This window comes from Zonotrichia leucophrys, chromosome 6, assembly GCF_028769735.1.
Source record: "Zonotrichia leucophrys gambelii isolate GWCS_2022_RI chromosome 6, RI_Zleu_2.0, whole genome shotgun sequence".
NCBI classification, from domain to species: domain Eukaryota; kingdom Metazoa; phylum Chordata; class Aves; order Passeriformes; family Passerellidae; genus Zonotrichia; species Zonotrichia leucophrys.
The window spans coordinates 33,181,079-33,203,261 of record NC_088176.1 but is presented as its reverse complement, the minus strand read 5'-3'; the positions used below and the strand labels follow the sequence as shown (position 1 = coordinate 33,203,261).

The 22,183-nt window shown below is 48.0% G+C and overlaps 1 long non-coding RNA gene across 3 annotated transcripts in view; it reads left to right on the top strand.

The window, feature by feature from the left end:
• The first annotated feature begins 294 nt into the window (after positions 1–294).
• LOC135449435 (uncharacterized) overlaps positions 295–22,183 on the top strand; it is a 45,673-nt gene continuing 23,784 nt past the window's right edge. For 2 of the 3 annotated variants that reach the window (XR_010440741.1, XR_010440740.1), the window contains exons 1-2: positions 15,474–15,549; positions 16,675–16,907. This is a non-coding gene — a long non-coding RNA (uncharacterized LOC135449435). Of the gene's footprint in view, positions 342–14,422; positions 14,587–15,473; positions 15,550–16,674; positions 16,908–22,183 lie in introns of those variants that run through there. The other variant, XR_010440739.1, reaches the window with a different exon arrangement.

The window sequence follows — 22,183 nt, the reverse complement described above, 5'->3', positions numbered from 1 at the left end:
TTTTGTTTATGTTTTTGTTTGTGCTCTTGGGGCTGAGATTTGGATCATTTGTCCTTGGTGCCCAGCTGGAGCAGGAATTGTTTTGTCTCCCTGCTCTGTGCACAGAGCTCAGCATCCCCTGATGTGAAACCCAGACCCACACACTAAAGCAGCACAGAATGTGACAAATATAAAAGCTAAACCTGAGGCATCATAATGACTCTGAGCAGCCTCACCTGGAGCCTTCCCACGCCCATGGTCTGGCTCTATTTAAGCCCAGTCTGGGGTGGTTGAGTTTTTCCTTCCTCCAGGTGGGGTAGGAGGGTGCAAATCTGGGGACAGAGCTGAGCTGCTCCATGCAGGTAAGGCCAGCTGCCACACTGGAGGTTTATTTCACTGGTTCCTCACGTCCTACGCCCTGGCTGCTTTGGAGATGAACAGCCCTTCCTGGATTGTTGGTACCTGATGGAGGAACAGCTTTTTGGTAGGAAGAGGCTGGTTGGGAAAACTCATCACGGTGAGGTTCCATCCAGCAGATGTGTTTGTGGGAAAGGTGGGGTCAGTGGTGTTGGGAGTGTTTGGCTGCATCTTTGTCTTGGCTTGAAAAGCCAGGTCTCTGCTAAGGAAGGCAGGAGCCTACCTTGATATGGAAAATGTAAACCTCCTCTTTTTGAATTATTATAGTTTTTACATTAAGGGGTCCTCAGGTAAAGATATGGGAGTAGGAATAACAGTTCTTTAATAGGAAAATTAAAAATACAAATGTAATAGTACAAAAAAAAAAAAAAAGAAAAGAGTCTACTAACAGAGTCAAAATATGACCTGACACCCTGTTAGTCAGGGTATTACTAGCAGTCTAATTAAATAGTGGATCTAGTCTTCTTAGAGTGACAGATTTAGTTCTGTTGAAGTAGTAATTTTGTAGAAGGGTACAGTTTTCCTCTAAAAGTCTGGTAGTAATGTAGATAAGTTTAGTCTTCTTCTGGAAACCTAGTAAAGAAGACAGCTGCTCTTTTGGAAATCTAGCAGGAAAAGGCTGTTTTAATGCTCTAAATCTCAGATTATATCTAAATAAAAATGCTTAGCTCCTCCCCCTGAGTAGAGCATCTCCCAGTAAGATGATGTAATTTTATCAGTCAAGCAGTGATACTCAATAGCCTATTAACAGAAAATATTTCCCAGCAAGACAATTAGTTTGTAGAACAGATAAAGAAAACTGCTTAATTAACAGAAAAGATTTCCCATTTACAACGGACATCAAATAAAGCACACACTCCTCATTAAATTTTTCATCTTAAGACAACCTTCCTCTTCCCACTGCTGGCTGTGGCTGTGGTGGGGACACAAGGTCCAGGCTCTGTCTCTGCTGGCCTGGCTCAGGGAGGATGCAGGGAAAAGTGGTTCAATTTATCCATTCCCTGCCATCTGCATAAATAGCCAGGAGAGATTTCCAACTTTTCCTTCAATTTCCAGTGGGTGTTGCCTGATGGGTGAGGAGCTCTGCTTTGCAGGCAGAATGTGGAGGTAAATTAAGGTAACATCATAGCAGCTGGGTCAGCATGATGATTCTTAAGCTGCTCAATTACCACAGGTTATGATGTCCCACTTAATTCAGGAGATTTACAGCACATTGGTTCTCATAACTGCCTTTCCAGAGCTTCCCCATCCACCTCTGCTTCCCAAACAAATCCATTCCCATAAATGCATGGCCACACCCCAGACAGTGCATATATGGCAATGGGTTTGCATGGGAAAAATGTTTTGTGCAATTGAGAGCCCCGTGGGGTGTTTATTTTACTTCATTTTTAAACTTTTAGGTCATGGTATTTTTCTATATTCTGTTTTTTGGAAATTTGGCATAGGCCAGGGAACATTGCCTGGCCATGCTTTGCAAGGCTGAGCGTGTCTCTCCTGGCACAGGGCTGCTTTCTGCAGTGATGCTGCACAAATCTGTTGAGCAGAAGGTGGCAGAGGAGGAATTAACTTTAAAAACATACAGACAACGCATATGCAAAGTATTCCTCTCTAATGCAGCGCCTGGGATTCGAGCAAATGGCAATAACAGAGTGGTGGGGCTGCGTGGGATGCAGGGCTGGCCTGAAGGCAGCGAGGGTCCAGCCAAACACAGGCAGGGCTGAGGAGCTCCTGGCAGCCACTGAGGAAATGTTGAGAGCTTTTAAATATTGTTATTTTTGCCACTGTGTCTCTGTTTTCCTGATAGTTCTCCCCGTCAGGGTACCCTGGGTCAGTGCTCCCCTGCGGCCGAGCTGGATGTGAGGATTTCATGAGCAAAATGTTTGGTTTATGGACTTTAAAAGCATGTTCTCTCTGCTTATTGCATTAAAAATCATTTTTAAAAATATAAAAAATTAAAAATATTTAAAGTAAAAATTGAAGTAAAAATTGAAGTAAAAAGTAAAAAAATACAAATAAATTAATAAATTAAATTAATTAAATTAATTAATTAAAATAAAATAATTAAAATAATAAATTAAACGAAAATAAAAAGAAATTAATATATATTAAACTATGTATTAAATAAATTAAATAAAAATAAATAAAAATAAAAAATATTTTAGATTATGTATTAGATAAAATTAAATAAAATTAAATAAAAATAAATTAATTTTATCTAATACATAATCTAAAATATTTTTTATTTTTATTTATTTTCATGCATATTATGCATATTAAATTATGCATTACAATTTATATATATAAAAGATTGTTGGTGTTATATATTAAAAAATTTGTTTCAAAATTATATATTTTTGCTAGCAAGAGGAGAACCTTGCCTGGCTGAGCAGGGCTGCTCTGTGATATATCCACTACCAGCACAGCCCATCTGCTGAGGAGGGCTGGGGCAAAATTACCTGTTAGCACATGGATGTGCAAACCCCAGCCTGCAGGCAGGCTCAGCCCTGCCACACTGGGGACAGCGACTCGAGTGGCATTTGGGACAGGAATGCAGGAGCTGCTCTGGCCAGGGGCAGGTGCAGGGAAGAGGCACCATATGTTAAACAGCCCGGAGAAACCTTTCAAACCTCCGTTGTAAAAACCCCCCATCTTTCTCCCTGTATTTAATGCATCTTTGTACGGACACCAATTCCTCAAGTGCCCACGCCAGGGCTGACTTTTAGTGTGTTTGTGCAGGCAGGCTGCCAGGGAGCAGCTCCTGCAAGGCTCCCAGCTCTGCCGTTTGTGGAGGCAGCCGTAAATCACAGCGCCCTCGGGGCAAGGCTTTTCCTGACAAAAACGGCAAAAGAGAGACAAGACAGCAACAAAATGCAAAGGGTTTATTTACACCGGGGCAGAGGAACTGTCCTGAATGAAGCAGATGGGGGACAATGAGGGAAAGCTTCATCTCCACTCCCCCTCCATCTCCCCTCTTGTTGTTGGGCAGCAGTGAAAGGGGAACAGTCTGAGGTTGATGCTGTCAGCTGAGGAAGGTGCTGAGGAAAGCCCAGCTGGCCAGGCCAGGCAGGGAGACACTTGCTGAGGTGCCCAGGTCTTGGAAATCTCAGACTAAATTGGAGTTTTGGTAGTTGTTGGGGTCTCTGTTGCTGATTCCCCGACTTCTGGGACTCTTGTTGAGCCATCCCAGATGGTCTTGCATCAGGAAACAGAGACACACTGGATTTTTTCAGTCTTCAGGTTCTTGTTTATTGGTATCTTATCTAGGGTTTTGCACGCTGCCCACACCAGGCTCAGCACACTGGAAAAGCACCACAAAATCGGCCAACAATCTCTTGGTACAAGGTCTTTTAAAGCTAAATTATCCAATTAAGAACTGATACCTAGATTACTTCCCTTCTTAACTGATCCCTAAAAGCCTGCAATGTGAACTTTTCCACCCAGTTACAAAATGCCACCCAAAGAAGGAGAAGAAGCACGAAGAAGAAACCCAGGATGACATCCTGTGCCCTCCATCTTGCTTCCATCCCCAACATAATAAAAATCCTAAATTTCTCTCCTAAGTGATACACCTACACTGCTCTCTACAATCTACTTCACACCTTAGTGGATTTGAATCTATTCTGGAGCTGGAGTTTTGGAAACTTTCTCTGCGAATGAGGGTCAAGCTCAGTGTTCCCCTGGGGGTCAGGGCACACAGGGAAAAATTCCCAGTGCCCTGGGTTTGCACAGGTAATAGTGGGACTATAACCCTAAAATCCCTTGTCCCAAGCTCCTTTGGTTACTTTTGTCCCCCCGCACTATATTTTGGGGGGAGGACATGTGACACCCCTGTCCTCCCCATCCCCACTTGGCAGCTGGCTGTGGTTTTGAGTGAAAAGATGGTTTGTGGAGGAAACAACTCGGTGTTATCAAATGGGGAGGTTTCACCCCAAAACCGCCACTTCTGAGGCAGCACCTCCATCCCAGTGTGGGCTGCATCCCATTCTGCTGCTGCTGGCCTTGCTCCTGTGCCTGCCCCCAGCCCTGCTGCAGCATGAGTATTTATTTATCCCTGCCAGCTTTCTGTCTCCCCTCTTTCTCCCAGTTTATTTATGGCTGTTGCCTTTCAGCTCCCGGCCAGTGCAGCCTGAACTTGGCCATTATGTGGGGTTTGTTGCAGAGGCCATCAATCTGCGGGGCCAGCACCCAGCCTGGTGCACTTCCCTCATCATCATCAATTTTCCCCATGGTGCTGGTGCATCCCTTTGGATCTGGGGCAGCTGCTGATGTGCCCCTGGTGGCCTCTGCACTCCCTGGACACCAGCTTCATCCTCACAGGAGCTTTTTGTCCTGGGATGCTCACAGCCATCAGGTGGGCCTGCACAGTCCACACATTCAAGCAGGGCTTGAGGTGGCTTCAGAGAGGTGACAGGAATGCACTGCACAGAAAAAAGTGCATATTTTTGCTCTAAATAAGTACTGTGGAGTCCTGCTTAGCCAGCCTGGCATTTAAGCTCTTTAAACTTAAACTCTTAAATTCTCTATACAAATTGGGCAGCAAAGTTTTGCCTGTGCTATATCCTGGGTTCAGGCAGAGGTGGGCTCTGCTGCCTTTGCAGAGTGGCTGCTGAGCTGCAGCTGCTGCCTTTCTTGGCCCTGGGAAGGCTCCCAAGGTGTTTTGTCCATCTTGCTGTGTGTGGGTGCTCTTTGCACCTTGTTCTGTGAGGAGCTGGGGTGAGAGGGTGGCGCTGCTTCAACAGCAAATGGCAAAGCTCTCCCTCGTTTCAGACTGATGTCAGCAGAATTATGTGGGTACCACCAGCTGCAGGGATCCTTTTGGAGGGGAGGTAAGAGACACTGCTGAGATCTGCCTGCTCTGTGCCAGCAGTGTGATAGCTCTGGATTGTGCCAGTTTTTAGAGGTGCAAATGTCCCAGAGGAGCAGCTCAGGCTGCAGGGGGATGACACTCAGCTCAGCCCAGGTGTGTAATCCCTCCCTGAACTGTCCCAACCATCTCGTCCTGTTAGGGGCACGAAAGCAGCTGAAAATGAGAAGGTAATTCTTAGTGACTTGCATGGTTTCATCCTGATTTATCCTGAGTCAGCCAGAACAGGAAATAAGGCACTGTTCAGTTAAAAAAAACCCCCAAAAATCAGGAGAGCTACTTTGTCACCGTGTTCACAGGGGTCTGAGGATGAGGGAAGAGACAAGGATCTGACTCCATGTTTCAGAAGGCTGATTTATTATTTTATGGTATATATTACATTAAAACTATACTAAAAGAATAGAAGAAAGGATTCCATCAGAAGGCTGGCTAAGAATAAAAAGGAATGGAATGATGATAAAAGCTTGTGTCATGGACAGAGAGTCCCAGCCAGCTGACTGTGATTGGCCATTAATTAGATGAGCCCAATCACAGATGCACCTGTTGCATTCCACAGCAGCAGATAATCATTGTTTACATTCTGTTCCTGAAGGCTCTCAGCTTCTCAGGAGGAAAAATCCTAAAGAAAGAAAGGATTTTTCATAAAAGATGTCTGTGACATAGCTTCATGTCCGCTGGGTGCGCATGTCTGGAGCTGAGGAATGCTTTTTGTGGCTGGATGTTGATGCTCTGTGTGAGCGCCCCATTTCTCTTGAGGAGTGTTTTTTGGGGAAGCCCTCAAGGTGCCTGGCGTCTTTTGCCAGAGGGATCAAAATGTTTTGGGCTAAAGCAATGCAGGGCTGGCCATGGTCAGACAGGAGTGCTCAGGAGCACAGGTTGAAATCCCTGGTGTGTCCCGCAGGTGCAGAGAGCAGCTCCTGGGATGTGGGCTCCTGCCAGTGTGAAGTGTTCCCGTGGCTCTGCTGCTGCCTTGTGGTGGGTGATGCTGGGCTGTCACCGTGTGACCCGTGTGGGGAGGAGCAGGAGCCCGGGCTGGGCTCGCTCAGCTGCCCCATTTGAGCAGAAGCGTGCGGCTGCAGTGAGTGAATGAGCGGCCGGTGGCATCTCTCCTTGCCGGGGGTATTTTTAGGGGTGGCACTCAGACCTGGCACACGTACAAGCAGCTGGAAAATGCGTGGCATTTCCTCTTCCTGACAGGCAATCCGGGTAGGCTGGGTGATGCCTGTGGTCCTGCTGTGCTGGCTGCCTGCAGGTGACAGCTATGGAGAGCAGGGCACTGAAATAATGTCACCCCTGGCCCTGCTGCCCGGTGGCGAGGCTGGTGCTTGCAGGTCTGGCTGGAATACAGACAGGGTGTTGCAGGGCGCAGTGCCTCTGTGCAGCTAAAACACTGCTGCTTCCCAGCGTGGGCTGGTGCTTCAAACCACCAAAGCACTGCTGTGTGCACAAGGAGATTTTCCAGGGGGCAACTCCAGCTTCTGTGATGGGGATTTGGGTGTGAGCTGGGAGTGCAGACCCTGGGCTGGCTTTGTGCATGCTGTTGAGCCTGGCATCTTCTGCTGCCATCACAGCTTGAGAGGGAATAGCAGCCCGGCCCCTTGCTGGTCCTTCTGCCCTATGTGCTTGCTGTAAGAAGAAAAGTGAGACTGACCTGTGGTCTTGCCCTTACCCATCTCCCCACCTCTCCTTCCCTCTTCCTCTCTTCCTTCACCTGGAAAAAAAATCCACCATTGGAAACCCATATGGAGAAGTCTTTTAGGAGGGGAAGCCCATAAATTTCCCTCTGTTCCCCTGACCTTTGGTTCCCCAGGGGAGGTGTGTGGAGGGAGAGGAAGCATTTTCCCCATGGCAGTGACACAGACGACGGGGTCTCCCCTTGCTGAGCCAGATGTTAGATAGATCTGCCATCCCAGGCTGTTGGGGTGGAAAGGTGCCCTGAGCTTTGCCTTGAAGCCAAGGAGGAGGATGCTGGTAGGTGGGCTGTGAAAGCTTTGCTCTGTCCTGCTGGGGATGGCACTGGGGGAAATGAAACCCCCAGCTTCATCCAGCAACAGATACCCCCACCACACGTGCAGGAGGGGAGCGGAGGAGGCAAACTTGATCTTGGGATTTCCATTTCAGCCATTCCCAAGTGCATGGCTGTTCTGAAGCCATGTGAGGCTCGGAAGCACAATTCCCTGGAGCCTGGCGGGGAGGAAAGTGCAGCCCTTTGTCAGGGCTGGCTGTCACAGCAGCCTGGCCCACGGCACACACATTTGGGTTTTGGTGCAGACGCTCCCTGTGGCGTACCTGGGTCTGGCTGAACAATACCTGCTTTATCCCTGCACCCTCAGGGAGGCTGCCTTGCTTCCAGAGGGGAGATTTATGAGGTGCTTGGCTGCAGGGGACTCTGATATTGATCTCCCCTGCTTGGGAAGAAAGGGAAGGAAAAGGGCTCGTTTTCAGTACAGTAGTTGTCACAGTGGCACCTGGATTTATCCTGCTCTGCAGTAATGCAGTGTGGGGCAGGACTGGGTAATGTCTATACCCATAAAAGCTGGGTTTCAAAGCTAAACTCGGCTTTGGTTTCTAGCAGTGAGGTATTAATGCTGGATCCATTAGTCCAAGGCTTCCTGTGTCCTTCCTGTGAAAAGCAGACAAGCTGAATCCAGGTGCTTCCACTGAATTCTGCTGCCCCAGGCAAGGCAAGCTTGGGTACTGGGCAATCAACTCTTTACTGTGGGTCCTCCTCCTGGCCTGATTTCATCCATGACTTTGGCACTCGGTAGGGATTTAAAAGGTGCAGCTCTGTCCTCCCTTGTGTGTGTGTCTGTCCTGGTGTATATAACAGCTCGAGGCTTGAGGGGGGGTACTTGCTGGCCAGTCTCTCACAGACAGCTCTGCACCTGTTGCTCCCCAGTGGTTTAAAGTGTAATAAAAGGATATAAATACTGCAGTGACGTTTCCTGGGGCCAGCTCAGAGCTCCTGGGCACCAGCAGCCCGCTGTGGGGCCATCAGCTGTGCCTTGCTCCTCGGGGAAGGCAATCCCAACTCCTTGCTCTAGCAGCATCAGAGAGAGATGGCTCAGATTTTTTCCTTTTTAGGGGACTGTTTGCCAGATGTGTTTATGAAAATGCATATCAGCACCGGAGAGAGGCTTCTGGGACTGCCAGTTATCTCAGTGTGGAGCTGTGGAAGGGGTGGGTTGTATTTTGGGCAGACGGAAGGAGACCCAGGGAGCACAGTGATTTCCTCCCCAGCATTCTGGGTGTGCTGGGGCCCTGATGCCTGCTGCGAGGGCATCATCTTGTGCTGTTTCCTGCCTGCTGTGTGTCCCGGCGCTCCCAGGGCGCTCCTGCCGCTCTCCAGGGATGGAGCCTCTTTCCAGGAGATGGCAGCAGCTTTTCGGAGCTGGGAGTGCATTTCCAGCCTGTTCCTGAGGACAGGCAGCATGAATGAACAGTCGGGAGAGAAGGCCGGGCTGGGTGAAAGGAAGAGGATGCTCAGGCGCAAACCTGTCCCCAGTGATGCTCAGTGCTGCCTTTCAGTACTTATAAAAACAGAGTGACTTTTAATAATGGTAGAAGAAGGAGGAACATTTTCAAACCAAGAAAGGAGAGATTTAAATGAGATGTCAGAAAAAAATTCCTCCCTGTGAGAGTGATGAGGCACTGCCCATGTTGCCCAGACAAACTGAGAATGGCCCATCCTGGAAGTGTTGAAGGTCAGGTTGGATGGGGCTGTGAGCTCATCTGGTGGAAGGTGTCCCTGCCCATAGCTGGGCAGTGGAACCAGATGATATTTAAGGTCCCTGCCAGCCAGCCCAGGCCTTTCTGGGATGATTCTCTGCTCCTGGGGCATGGTCACCCCTCCTGTGCATGTCCCTGCTGCTGTGGTGGGATCACTCATCCTGGCACCCCATTGCCTCCTTTCACCTGGCCCACAGCATCCTTTGCTCCTACTCCCTCCCTGTTTCGGCTATTTTGCTCTTCCATGACCAGCAGGTACCAAGAGCCTGGCTGCTTCCCATGGCTGCCCTCCTCATCCTCCTCCATCCCCAGCAGATGACTGTGCAACAGGAGCCGGGCAGGGAGGGCTCCCCCAGCCCCAGCTGACACTTTCTGCCCTTGTGGCTTTGCAGGCAGCTCCAGAGACAGCTGGAGGCTCCCTGGGGTGCAGAGACATGGGCTGCTCATAAACCCCCCTGTCTGTCAGTCCCGGTGCCTGGATGCCTGTCTGCTGCCTGAGCTGGGGAAAAATGGGGATTAACAGAGGGCTGGGGGTGCTCCCAGCAGGGTGCACCATGGTCCTTCCCTGGGACACATCCCTGGGGGGTGCTGGGCCCCAGTGCCACTCTGGGCCTCCTCTGGGAGGGAGATTGTGCCATGAGAGATGGTTTAATGGGAAATTTCTCTGGGCCAAGTCAAATACTGTGTCATGGTTGGTGAAGGTGGTTTGGTTTCTTTGGAAGTCCCTGTAGACGTGAACAGAATGGGCCTCAAGTGCTGTCAGAGAGGGATATGAAGGGAGGTGGGTGCTCTGTGAATCCATGGGTCAGTCACTGACCTGCTTCTCTTGATGCCTTACAAGCTCAAAGGCTTTGGGATCGTGGTTTCTGAGTGTACATGTGCAGTCATTTGATTCTGTTGTGCCTCTGGTTTTGCCTTTTATAGAATGGGAATAGTGATACAGAAATTCTTTTAAAAGGGCTTTGAGATAGGCTGTGCAAACAGGCATGGCTGGAGTTCATTGTGATGAATTTTATTTAGTGCCCTGCCTTAGGTACCTGTCACTATAGGACACGAAACAACACGAGTGCACACACTGCTGCTCTCAAGGTGGAAAAAGGAAGTTTATTTTCTGACTCTAACATTTATAGATTTCCAAAAGTGCCAGTGGATTGGAGTGACAGTGCCACCTCTCCAATGACACTGGACAAACCAACAGTCCATCAAATTTCTCTTCTTCCATAAAAGAATGCAAAACAATAAGTTATTTACAGAAAGTGTGTGAGAAAGTTTGTTACAAGAATGTAAACATCAGAAGGCTGAGAAAATCTTAAAAAATCAGAGCAGCTTTTGTAGCAGGAGGCATCAACTTCTAACGCCAAGAATGAGATGAAGGCAAGGGCTTGGATCTTGAGATCTTTGGCAAGAAGAGTGAAGCCCTGCCTCTTAACCAAACAGTGCCTTGTGATGATCACATTTTTAACAAAACCCCAGTGAGTGGGAAGGGAGCAGCCTCCCAGGCGGTGGCAGGGGTGCTGAGGGCTGCCAGGAGACAGTTTGCAAAGCGAGGGGAGATAAGACACCAAGTGACAGCCGCCAGTGAGCTGCTTCCAGAGGGCAGGGTATAAATAGACAACAAAGAGATTTGGTGTCAGAGCAGCTCTCGCACCTTTCTGCTGCCCAGCCTGGCAGGCGCGAGCGGGGCAGCGCAGCTGGGAGCCAGTGAAATCTGCTCCAGGCTTTAAGTGCACATGGATAATGGAATGACAAGATAAGGCATTTAGCAGCCTGCCATGGAGCTGTGTCCATGTGCAGTGGGCTTGCTCTGCGGTGCTGACTGGCCATGGCAGGTGGCACTGGGATGGACCCCCCAGCCGGAGCCTTGCCTGCCCAGACAGCTCCTACACAAGGCTCTTGCTGTCCTAAAAAGGTGCCCTGCTTGTCTCAGCTCTATCCCTTGTAATTTAGGGTGGTACCTGCCATGTGCTGCCCCAGGTTGAGGCTTATCCAGCCTTATCCACTGCTCTAGGATAAAGGGCTCTCTGTGGGGTCCTGGCTTGTCCTCCTGCCCCATGGTCATTCTGGGCAGCCTCACCGAGGCTTTTCCTCCCTATTTCCCTCTCTGGCTGAGCTGTGCTTCCCCCTCAGGTGCTGCTGTCTGCACATGCTCCTTTTCCCACCTGCTCTCAGGGTAGGAACAAAACCACCAACCTAACGATGCTTTGGCTTTGATGACGTGTTGCAATGATTTGCCATAGCAGCACTGGCACTCCAAGGGTATTTAAAATACCAAGAGTGGCACACCAGCAGGCAGCAGAACCTTTCCAAGCTGGCTGCCTATTCTCAAAACTATCATATCTTTTCCTGTGGCATAATTTTGATGCCTTTCAGGCAGCTTTGTACTGTTTGGGGTCTGGGTCTGTCTCCTAGCTTGCTGTCAGACTTGGCAGGCTTTGGCTCCTATGATGAGCATGTCCTGCCCTGAGCAGTTTGTGTGGATGCTGTAAAGCACCACCATAAAGACTACAATGAACAGATTTAGGCTGAAGAAGGAAAAGGAGCAGAAAGACCTCTTCTATGGCATATCACTCCAGGCTGTGAGGATGAGAAAAGCCCAGGTTTTTATGTGCTGGTGTAAATCCATGCTGGCTTTCTCAGGGAGAGGCATCTGCGGGGGCGTGCGGGGCTGCCGGGGCTTGCAGCGAGCTCAGCTGTGGGGATGCTGCGGTGCTGGGCAGGGACAGACAGACTGACAGCGGTATTTGGGGCACAAAGCAGGGCTGCTCCCCTGCCTGTCAGCCATGTGGAATTCCTGGGACATGGAGGGCCCTTTGTGTGGGGATCAGCTGTCGAAGGGCTGCCTATTTTTAGGCTGGCAGATCCCGTGCTATGCGAGGGGAAGGCTGATGGTGAGAGAGGTGTGTGCTCCTGCAGCCCAGGTAGGGCTTTCTGCTGTAACTTGTACCCCTCTGCATCCAGGTGTAGGTGCAGAACTGAGCAGAGACTCAGTATTTACAGTTCTGTCTGGTGATGGGTTTGCTCAGCTTATTGCAGAAATTAAGTGAGTTATGATGGCAGCACTTCCATGCAGCTGATGTGTCTTCCCCACACTGGCTGGCTTCAGCCTGAGCTAAGGGCAGGGAGGGAGAAAACCCCAAAGCTTCTCACTTCTCTCAGGGTTTGAACAAAATGGGTGACCTTATCAAAAGGTTAAAAAACGCACAATCTTTCCATGTGCTTGAGGGGAACGCTGTGTGAGTACAACTTGTATCAGACACCGGAGAGGCTAAGCCAGATGTCTGAGGACGTAGTAAAGGGTTTCATAAACGGCACTGCTCCACAGCTGTGTACAACAGCATGTATCTGCCTGTGCCAGGGGCTCTGCTCTGCGTGGATGGCCCTGTTCTGTTATTGCCAGGTGTATGGAAGGGAATCCGTGTGTACAAACACAGATTTTGGGGGTTTGTTCACTCATCTCCAGACACGACCTGAAAGCTTTGCTTAAGTGCAGCTGAAAACAAGTCATTCACTGAGCAAAACCAGCCTCTGTGTAGCTTTTTTTAATCTAATGTATAGAATAATGAAGCTTTTTCCACTGACCAAGCTCATGGATTCATCATCCACTCTGGTGATGCTGAGGGAGAGGAAAAGAGCCCAGAGCTGCTCTCTTTAATAAGAAATCCTTGTAACTGCTCTTACAGAGAAATAACTTTGCCAGCAGCCTGCACACTTTCTTTACATGTGCTAAACTGCTCGAGATGCAGCTGAATTTCTTTAAACAAAAGGCATTTGTTTAAAAACATTCTGACAAAAGTGTTACAAATGTTTTATGTTTGGGGTTTTTTTCCATGGGAATGAACTTATGGAAGTATCTTTACCTGAAGCAGCATTTTCATTTATGTGAAATTTACATATCCATGTTTCTTTCTTTGCCATTTTGCTTACAAATGTTTGGCTTTGTTTTGTAGTTTTAGAGAAATTAACGTTTTCTCTATTTTTCTTGTCTAATTTCTAGTAGATAAGAAGAGAAAATGAGTAGAAAGGAAAACCTTGCAACAATTCCCTGGACAAGGGGGAATGGCTTTAAGCTGAAGGAAAGTAGATTTAGGTTAGATATTAGAAATAAATTATTTACAGTGAGGCACTTGTGCAAGTTGATGAGAGAAGTTGTGGATACCACATTCCTGGAACTTTTCAAGGCCAGGTGGAGCAATGTGGTTTAGTGGAAGGTGTCCCTGCCTGTGGCAGGGCTTTGGAACACAATGATTGTTAAGGTACCTTCCAACCCAAACCATCCTAGGATTCTATGAACAATTCACCTGCCTCCCAAACTTGCTGCTGAACATTTTGGCAACCTTTTTGATGGCTATTTCCTGTGGAAGGATCTTTTCTTCTGCAGCCAGACCTGATTAGAAATTAGTCTTCTTGGAAAGGATATTTTTTCTTCCCAAAAAGGAAGACAACTGACGTATTTTCTAAAGCTTCTCTAAAAATACACAGTCAAAGGTCTGGGCTGATCAGGGCGTAAATGTAATGTGCTACTGAGGTGTGGTTTGGAGAGCTGCTCAGTGCCACTCAGGGTAAAGACAAGGAACACTGTGATTGCTTCAATTTGCTGATTCCATCCCTTGCCTATCAAGGCTGGAAAAACACAGAAATCAGAAATCCTCTGCTCTCAGGCTGCAGTAATGCCTGCAGCAAGTCAGCCCTAGGTTTTTACCTGGTGTAAAGCAAGGGTTGTTTGTAAAAGGAATGACAAATGCCACCTGAGCCAGGAGCTCCCAGCCCACACAATTTTGGGGCACCTTCTACAAGAAATGAGACTGTCTGGGTGTCCCATCCAAGCAGATGTAAGTTAGCAGTAGAGCACAGAGCACTTTGTCAGCCTGCTGCTGAAACCTTGACATATGGGGATGTGATGGCCTTGGATCTCAGATCACCTCTGAATAATGTCAGCAATCAAAAACAATAATGGGAGAATGAGAAATTCAGGACACCAACTGCTCCTCTTTGGAAAAAAAAAAAACCAAACAAAAAAAATAACAATCCAAAACCCCCAAGCAAAGCAATAAAAAAGCCAAAAGCAAACCCAAACCTCAGCCTTGGTCTGGGCAAAGAAACAGCAGGGAATTGCCAGCACCAGTGGCTTGCAGCAAACTCTCAGTGTTTGCAGGGCAGTGGCCAAGGTGTTACGTTTTTGACTCTAAATGAGGTTAATGAAAGTTGCATGTACTCAAATCCCCGAGTGCCACTTTGAAAATGCAGGAGCTAACAGTAGTTATTTATTGATTTCATTTTGTCCCCCTGGCTCATGTGGGAGGTTGGAGGAGGGAGAGCAGTGGCCTGTATGTGTATGAGAAGGTGGGGAGAAAAACTGTGTATGGATACAGGGAATGTGGAGCTGGTACTTGAAGTTTGCAATCCCCTGATTTGGTTTTTTTTTCCCCCCCCAAGCACCAGTTCAGATGGCCCACAGGGGGCCCTGCTTTTGTGCCTCCATCCTCAACCAGGCAGCCATCCTGGCCAGCTCCTTCTACCTCGCCTGCAAGCTGCAAAAACTGGCACGGCAAGGGGGAGTGGAGACCCACTGGGAAAGCTTCACCCCACAGGGACACCAGGTCAGAAACCCAGGGAAAAACTAAACTTGACTCATATGAAAAGGTCAGTTTTAAAACTATCTTTTTTTCTTCCCTCTCTTTCTAGTTTTTCAGCATCTCAGCCCATAAAACTTGGCGGTTGCTCAGGGTGGAGGAGGGTGACTCGTGGTTTACATGCAGCCTGTTGGTACCCCAGCATACCCAAAACATCTGTCACTGGGGGAAATGAGCATTGCTCTGGCAAGGCTCTTCTTTCTTTGCAGTAAAGAACAAGCAAATTTGCTTATTTGTGGTTAATGCTTCTTCCAGATGGACAGAAATAATACATGACACACAGCCCCACTGTTGCCCAAACTGTTGAAGCGCCGTGGAACATATTTGCAGCACAAAGACAAGCTGGGGAGATTGTTTAACTTACTGGTCTCCAGTTTGGAGCAGCCCTTCAGCCACAATATAAATGCAACCTCCCAGCAAGACTAAACTTTCTCATAGAAATGAGCAAAATTCTCAGAGGAGAAGAGCTGCTCTCCTTTGTCCTCCTCCACTGAGATGGCAACCTCGGTGACACCTTCTTGGTGCCACTTTCAGGCCAGTGTTTGCTGTGAAAGCAGTTACAGACCCCTTGTTTGCACACAGTGGTTTGCCTCTTGTGCTGATGCTGTGAAATGATGGCTTGAATGTATTTTGCATGTCACACCAATATGCCACAGATATGTGGGAATTTTTCTATGGAACTGAGGTTCTTGGTGAAGCTTGACCAATTTTTCCAGCTGTGCTGTTGCTAAAATTTATGAGAATGGGGGTATCCTACCTTAGTGCCCTGATACTGGTTTAATTTACCATTTCCTTTTGCCAATTTAAGGTGGTTTGGGGTTTTATGGTGCCAAATCTTTCTCTGTGAATTTTACAGGAGTTGAATAGAGGTCTTAAAAGGAGCAAGTCTAACTTTTTGCTCTTCAGTTCACCTGGCAGATCTGCTATGAGGTAGGAGACCTTCTCCTGCACTTGGAGCTGCCTTTCTGGCAGCACTGATGTGGTGCAAGTCAGTGTGGGGAGCAAAGGGGCTCTGGATGTGCAGCTGTGGAAATGACTCAGTGGCTTTTCTGGCCCTTGTTTTCCACTGCAAGTCTCTTCTGTCCTGCCCTGCAAGAAGTGACCAGGACAGGAGTCAGCTTTCGTGTTTCAAAAGGGGCAAAGCTAAGTACCATCAGTGTAACAGACACGTATGATAACCCCTCTGATACCCCAGTGTCTGTAAAATGCAGCCAGTCCCTGGAGTATCCTTAAATAAAAAAGCATTTTCCTACACCCTGCTAACTGGGGGTGACCCCCAGCCCCTCTGCCTCTTTCACAAGCCAAGTTTCTGACTTTACCTTTTGTGCAGTGCCCTCTCGGGTAAAGGGTTACTGATTAAGGTGCAGCTCTGCCGAATCAAGAGTAACAGCATCTTTCCCTGCAGTGAGGTTTGGGTTTTTTTGAGAATTCATCACTTTGGAGGGAAATGCTGAAATAACTGCCTGGGCTGGACTTGGCCCCCCGTGCATTAACCCTTTACTCCAGCCTGGCCTCTGAGCCCTGCTGCCTTTTGCTCCTGCACTGTGCTGTGGTCCAGAGCACTGCTGCCTGAGAATTGCAGTCTCGGATGTGCTTGCAGGTTGGAGCAGAAATGAGGCAAAGCCTTCATGTGTCTTATGGTTTTGACCCCAAACAATGCACTGACTGCATAAATTAGGAGTTGGCTCAGGCTCACTTGAAGCTCAGCCCAGGTTTGCTTGAAACTCAGCCTAATTTTTCCTGAAAGCAAAGCTGAGTGGGAGAGGAGTTCTGGGTCAGGGAAGGGGTGCTTGGCAGGTCACAGCAGCCTGAAGAGCTGCACTTTATCAGCTCACAGCAATTATCAGCCCACAGAAGCAGGGCTGCCTGTATTGCTAATTTCTTGCCTGTACAGAACCCTACAGATGATGGGCAAAAATTCCTTTGGCATTTTGGAGCAAGCTGGGGATTGCTTCTGGCTGCTTGTGGATCATTAACACAGGCCCCTAAAAATGCACCCTGATCAACCCCCCTGGCAAAAAGCTTTATTTCCCCTGCTGCTGCCTTTGCATGCAGGTGCTGTGTGTCCTGGCTGATGAGTGCACCAGCTCCTGGAGGCAGGGAGCCCCGTGGACCCCAATTCCCAGAAATGGAGAAGACAAATGATGGAAAAAGTTTTGAGAGAGTCTTGGTTAGCAGCTGGGCCCTAAAACAGGCTGTAATTTGGAAGGCTGGTCTGTACATCCATGACAAGAGCAAACAGCCAAGGTGGGGGAAAAGCTTGCAAGCTGAAAAACCAAGTAGAGCAGGTAAGCTTCCTGTGTTTTGGGCTGAGCCAAAAACAGGCACGGTGCTGCTGGGTGCTGAGCAGCTGTGGCTCCCTAAAATGTGGGGAAAATGGTATTTTTTAAAGGGTTAGGGTTCAGCCTCCAGGTTCCTGTTGGGCTGGGGCTTTCAAGTAGAGGTTGAAGGAAATGAATGGTTGGGAAGGCACTTGAAGAAATGGGGGAGCTCATCTTGTACTGCTCCAGTATTGTGTGAGAGGCACTAGTGGGATCAGGGCTTTTGGGTGCTTGGGGCAGAGGGGTCCAGCAGTGCCTTTTGGCAGCTCTCACCTCAGTAAAGCCCCTTTGGATTCCAAGCAAGCAGTTTCTATGCTCTGCTTTCTGCAGTAATTTTGGTTTTATTGCCTAGGGGTGAGGGTTCCTGCAAACAAGTGAAACACAGGCGGGGGTGATAAAAGGTGCAAATTGAACTGGCCTCATGCAGTCCCTGGGAAGCAGCAGTGGGTGAAGAGACTTCCAACTCTTTTACAGCTCTCTCTCCTTTGTTGTAAATTGAGCTTGAGGTGTTACTGTAAGGAAAACAATAATTTCTTGATGGCTCCATTACAGTTGTGAGCATCCCCTGTGGAGAACCTTATGGACTGGTGTTTTCTGTTCATTACACCTCACTTTGCCAAGACCTGGTTTCCTGCTGGCAGTCTCATATCCTCCATCTTTGTTTTTCCTTTATTTCCCTAAAAAAATAGGAACTTAATTACGTTTTCCTTGCACCTTTGCATACCTCTTCTTACCAAGGGAGATGTGCAAAAGTGGTGTGGGCAGCAAGGAACCCTTGAGCTCCCACCCCTGGTGCCTATGGACCCCCTAGATTTAGCCTTTCCAGATTTTACTTTTCTGGAGGAAGATTTTGGAAAAAGGAGGGAAGGAGGAAGCAGATCCTCTATCCATCCCTACCCAGGAGACCCGGGATCTGGTGCTGCATCACATCTCTGGCAGGAATTATAATCCTAATGGGACATCTATCCCTGCTTGCCTTTGGCCTATCTTCAGCTTCGGGCCCTAGCAGATGCTTTGCAGCCTTTCCACAAATGTTTGGGAAGAGAAGCCAAAGTCAGGCTCTTTTGGCAGGGCTTCCACAACAAATCCCTTGCTCCCAGGGAAGATGGATGTCATTAACCCAAGCCGAGTCCATGGAGGGGTCCTGAGGCTGGTGCCAGGGGCTGCTGCTGGGGGCTCGCCTCCAGCCAGTGGTGTAAACTGAGGAGGAAATAAAGGCTCTCCTCCATCCTTGCCAGCCCTTGTTCTCCACAAAGAGCTGGAATCCTGGCTGCTCTGACAACCAGACAGACTAGCAGGAGATCCCTTTCCTTCAGCAATATTTGCTTTGCATTCAGTGGGATTTAAGGTCCACTGTCCGCCCCTGCTCGCTGTTTGTTTGGCCTTCTCTGTTTTGGCAGGGCTCCTTGCTACTTGTTCCTTCTCTTTGAAGGTCTGTGTTCAGCCACAACGAGGGGCTCCTGAATTTGGAGTCAAAAATGACCTTACTGAGCCGTGCAAGGCTAGCATGAGACAACAGGGAGGTGACTCAGTCCTTTCAGTGCATGTTTCCATGTTCCCAGCTGCTGTAGGAAATAAACAGTAATTGGTTAACATCAATAGTAAGACACATATAGAAGAAAATGTTGTCCTAACAACCTTAAATCTATGGTTTAAATTGGGCAATGGCAGGAAATTTGGAATTAAGGACGGACGCTTGTCTCACGCTTCTCCATTTGCCTTGGGAAATAAAAATAATTCAGGCACAAAGTGAATGAAATGGCACTGGAAATGCCATATTACTGCATTTCCTGGCTTTTATGGCAGGGGACGAAGAAGTAAGACTAAATGAGGTCTTTTGTGTCCTTCAGTTCAAAGTGATGGCAACAAAATCCATCCAGGTCTCAGGAGTCAACAGAGACCAAGACCAGTTTTACTCAGTTTTATCACTGTGTTGTGTAGCTGTGACACTGGAGAGGTTCCTCCTTTGGGGGCAATTATTTCTGATCTTTTAGCTGAGCAGTTTATTGAAGTTTCTTTTGGTTCAGATCCACTGGGACTACTTGGATGCCAGAGGACAAATTCAGTCCAAAAAATCCCCCTCACATTTACTGAGGTAGAGAGCCTTCTGAGGAAGAGAAATATTTCTGTTTCAGGTCTAAAATCAAGGTGAAGCTGTTGCAGTTTGTTTGTGAGCACTGTCTGGGCAGAAGGTCTGAAAGCACTGCACTATCCCAATGGGTCTGTAAGTCCCGTGTGTTCCTACAAAGTCACCTTCTGATGCTCTTGTTGATGGCAAGGAGTTTGTTCATGGAGGTCAGTGGGACTGTTGCAGAACATGAACTGCAGGATAAAGGCTGAGAAAATCAACTGAATGACTGAAAGATTTAGCAGCTTTAATAAGTGAGTCATTTGCATATTCCTGGAAGAAGGTGCTGGTCCAGAGGTGCTAAGAAATCCTATAGACAAAAATCAGGATTCAATTCTGTAGACTGGAAATGCCTTATTTGCCTTCTGTTCAACAGCTAACCTGGGACATCTCTACAAACAGCCCACTTCAGGGCATGTTTTAGGATGGTTCCTAAAACTCAAGAAAGGGAAAAATCAAGTTTGAAAAGTATGTTGGCTGCACCCTGGGTCAGAGATACATAAGGGAGAAAACACCATCTCAGCATGGAGTGGTTTGGAACACAGACAGAAGTACCAGGAAGGCCTTTGGACTGGAAATGTGTCGTGCATGTTACATCCTCTGCTCTTTATCCTCCTTTTTCTGAAGAACTGTCTGTGGACATTTGGAGATTATGCTGTTAGCTGAACAAACAAAAGGGATTAAGGCTGGGCTGGTTCATTTTTCCACCCTCCACCCATCTTGGAATTCATTACCATTCATTGCCACTAACGAAATAACAAGGGGACCGGCCGTGCACAGCGCTGCTTCCTCTGTCCCAGCTTCCATGTAATGGCAGATTTGTCCATGAACAGCACCAGGCTGGCACAGCCATAGGAAAGGAGCCAAGCTTCCCCAAAATGGCTTGGTCACACCAGGCTTCCAGCACAAGGCTGGCTTGCGTGCTAATTCCTTTCCACTAGAACCAATAAGGGCTGAGGGATGTTAATTTTATGTTTGCCTGTATGTATTTAAATGTATGCGTGTGCTCACATTTAAATGCACATATGTCTGTGGGAAAGGCCTGAGCTTGATCTTGTCTGACTTTTGGGCACAAAGTCAGTTGAGTTGTTACCTGAGTCTGCCACAGTCATCAAAACAGCCTTTCTGTGACCCGCTCTTCCTGCTGGGGTCAACTGCAAGAGCCACCCCTGAGGTGCTTTTTTCTGCCTCCACACATGGAAGGTATGAGCCTGAAGAGGAGCAGATGATGGAAGAGCGGCTGTTACATTTCCAGATGCCAGGAAGGATGAAAGCAAACCTCCTTCCACTCTGCCTTTGTGGGGGGTATATGATGGGATGTGACATCTGAGCCTGTGGATGCCTGCTGAAATAACTCCAGGCAGCGCATGGAGACACTCATCTCCCTCTGCAACCAGTGGGAGAGCGATGGAGCTGCTCCTGCATGAGGTGAATCACTCACGAGCCCACCAAGAACCTCAGGGAGATCCTCAACGTGTGGGTAATGCACGTTTTTAATGTGTAACACCAACTTCCCTACCTGCTGAGCTGGGTTATGACCAGAAGAGTGGTGAAGTCCTGGAGAGCAAAACCAGCATCTGGCTCCCATGCTGGCATTCCTTGGGGATATGTCACGGCCCCTCCAGTGCCAAGGCCTCAGTGTGTTTCCTGCATCGCTCACCAGTGTGAAGATTTTGGTATGCCACTTGAGGTGGTCTGGGAATTTAGCTGCCTCTTGGCCGTGGTGTCTGAAGCAGGGGTCCAAAAATTTGGTGTGCATTGCACTCTGTGACCACTCAGAAAATGTTGCCGATGGAGCCAAATTCCTTCCTCCAACTCGCATGCAAACAAGCCACTAATTTCACTGGCAGTTGAATGTGCATATCTGAGGGCAAAATGTGGCCAAAAGCCTTTGAGCAGAAGTTTTAGCATAATCACCCAGAAAAAAAAAGGGGGGGGCGTTGCAAGTGGAATTTTGCAGAGAAAAGAAGGATAAAAAAAAGTAGAAATCAAAGTGTTGAAAAGCTTTCCAGTAACAAAACTCTTCTGAGTTCTTTAAACAGCACAATAGCTATTGATGGGTAAAAAATAAAACAGGACAGCATATCCTCTTGAATTTATTCTGGTCCCAACAGGCTGTCCTTGGCGTTTTTTTCGGAAGAAACCCTTGAGTAAACACGTTGTCCAACGTGGAGAGACACAGAGCATGTCATAGAAGCAATTTGTAAAATGTTCTGGGAGACACACCAACGCTGTCAGGGCCAGGGAGCTGCTTAGCTTCACTTTGATTTACAGATAAATACAGCGTGTCTGGGGCTTCCAGTTGCCGACTGTGCGGGCGAGCTCCCGATTACGTGCTGTGCTCTGACTCCATGGGATTAATTGGGACCACCAGGAAGCGTGGCAGCAAGAGGAACCTTCCTGATTGCAGGCTGATTGTTGTAAGGACTGAGGGGAAGAGCTTGTGTGGCAAGGTGGGGCTCAGCTTCTCCCACTATGGGTGTAGCATGAGATGAAAGGTAAAGAGGATGTTGTAAAATTAGGATTTTTTGGATGTTCCCACCCAGGTAGAGCTCTGAGTATTGAATGTGGCTGGCTGTGTCTGCCCATTTTTTGTGGGCATTTGGGGGTTTCTGCAGGATATTGAAGTGAAGCAAGTACCCAGTTGAGATATTTTGGTTTTTATGGCATGATGAAACCTGCATGGGACATTTACCCTTCAAGCCTGTGGTGCAGCAAAATAAAGGCTGGAGTGGCCTGGAAAGGGCTGGTTGGGATCTGGCTTTTATGGCTGAGGGGATCAATAGAGGAGGGATGCTCTCTGAAAATGCAAGTAGAAATATAACTCATGCAGAGTGATTAGCCACCAGGGTTCTGATGGTTGTTAATTACTGGACTTTCCTTCTGGAAATGGCTTCTTCAACATAGGGGCTGGGACAGAGCACGAGTGTGTTTCAAGTGTAAATAAATGTCAGTTTCTGGTACAAGGTCCTAGAAAAACTGGGATTATAGAAAGGAGAAGGGAAGCCAGCTTTGCACTGCGTTGTCTATTTATTTATTTTTAATGTGTCTCAGCAAGGTTATGAAAAAAAGCACAAGTGAATCAGCTGGAAGTGTTGTAATATTGAAAACAACC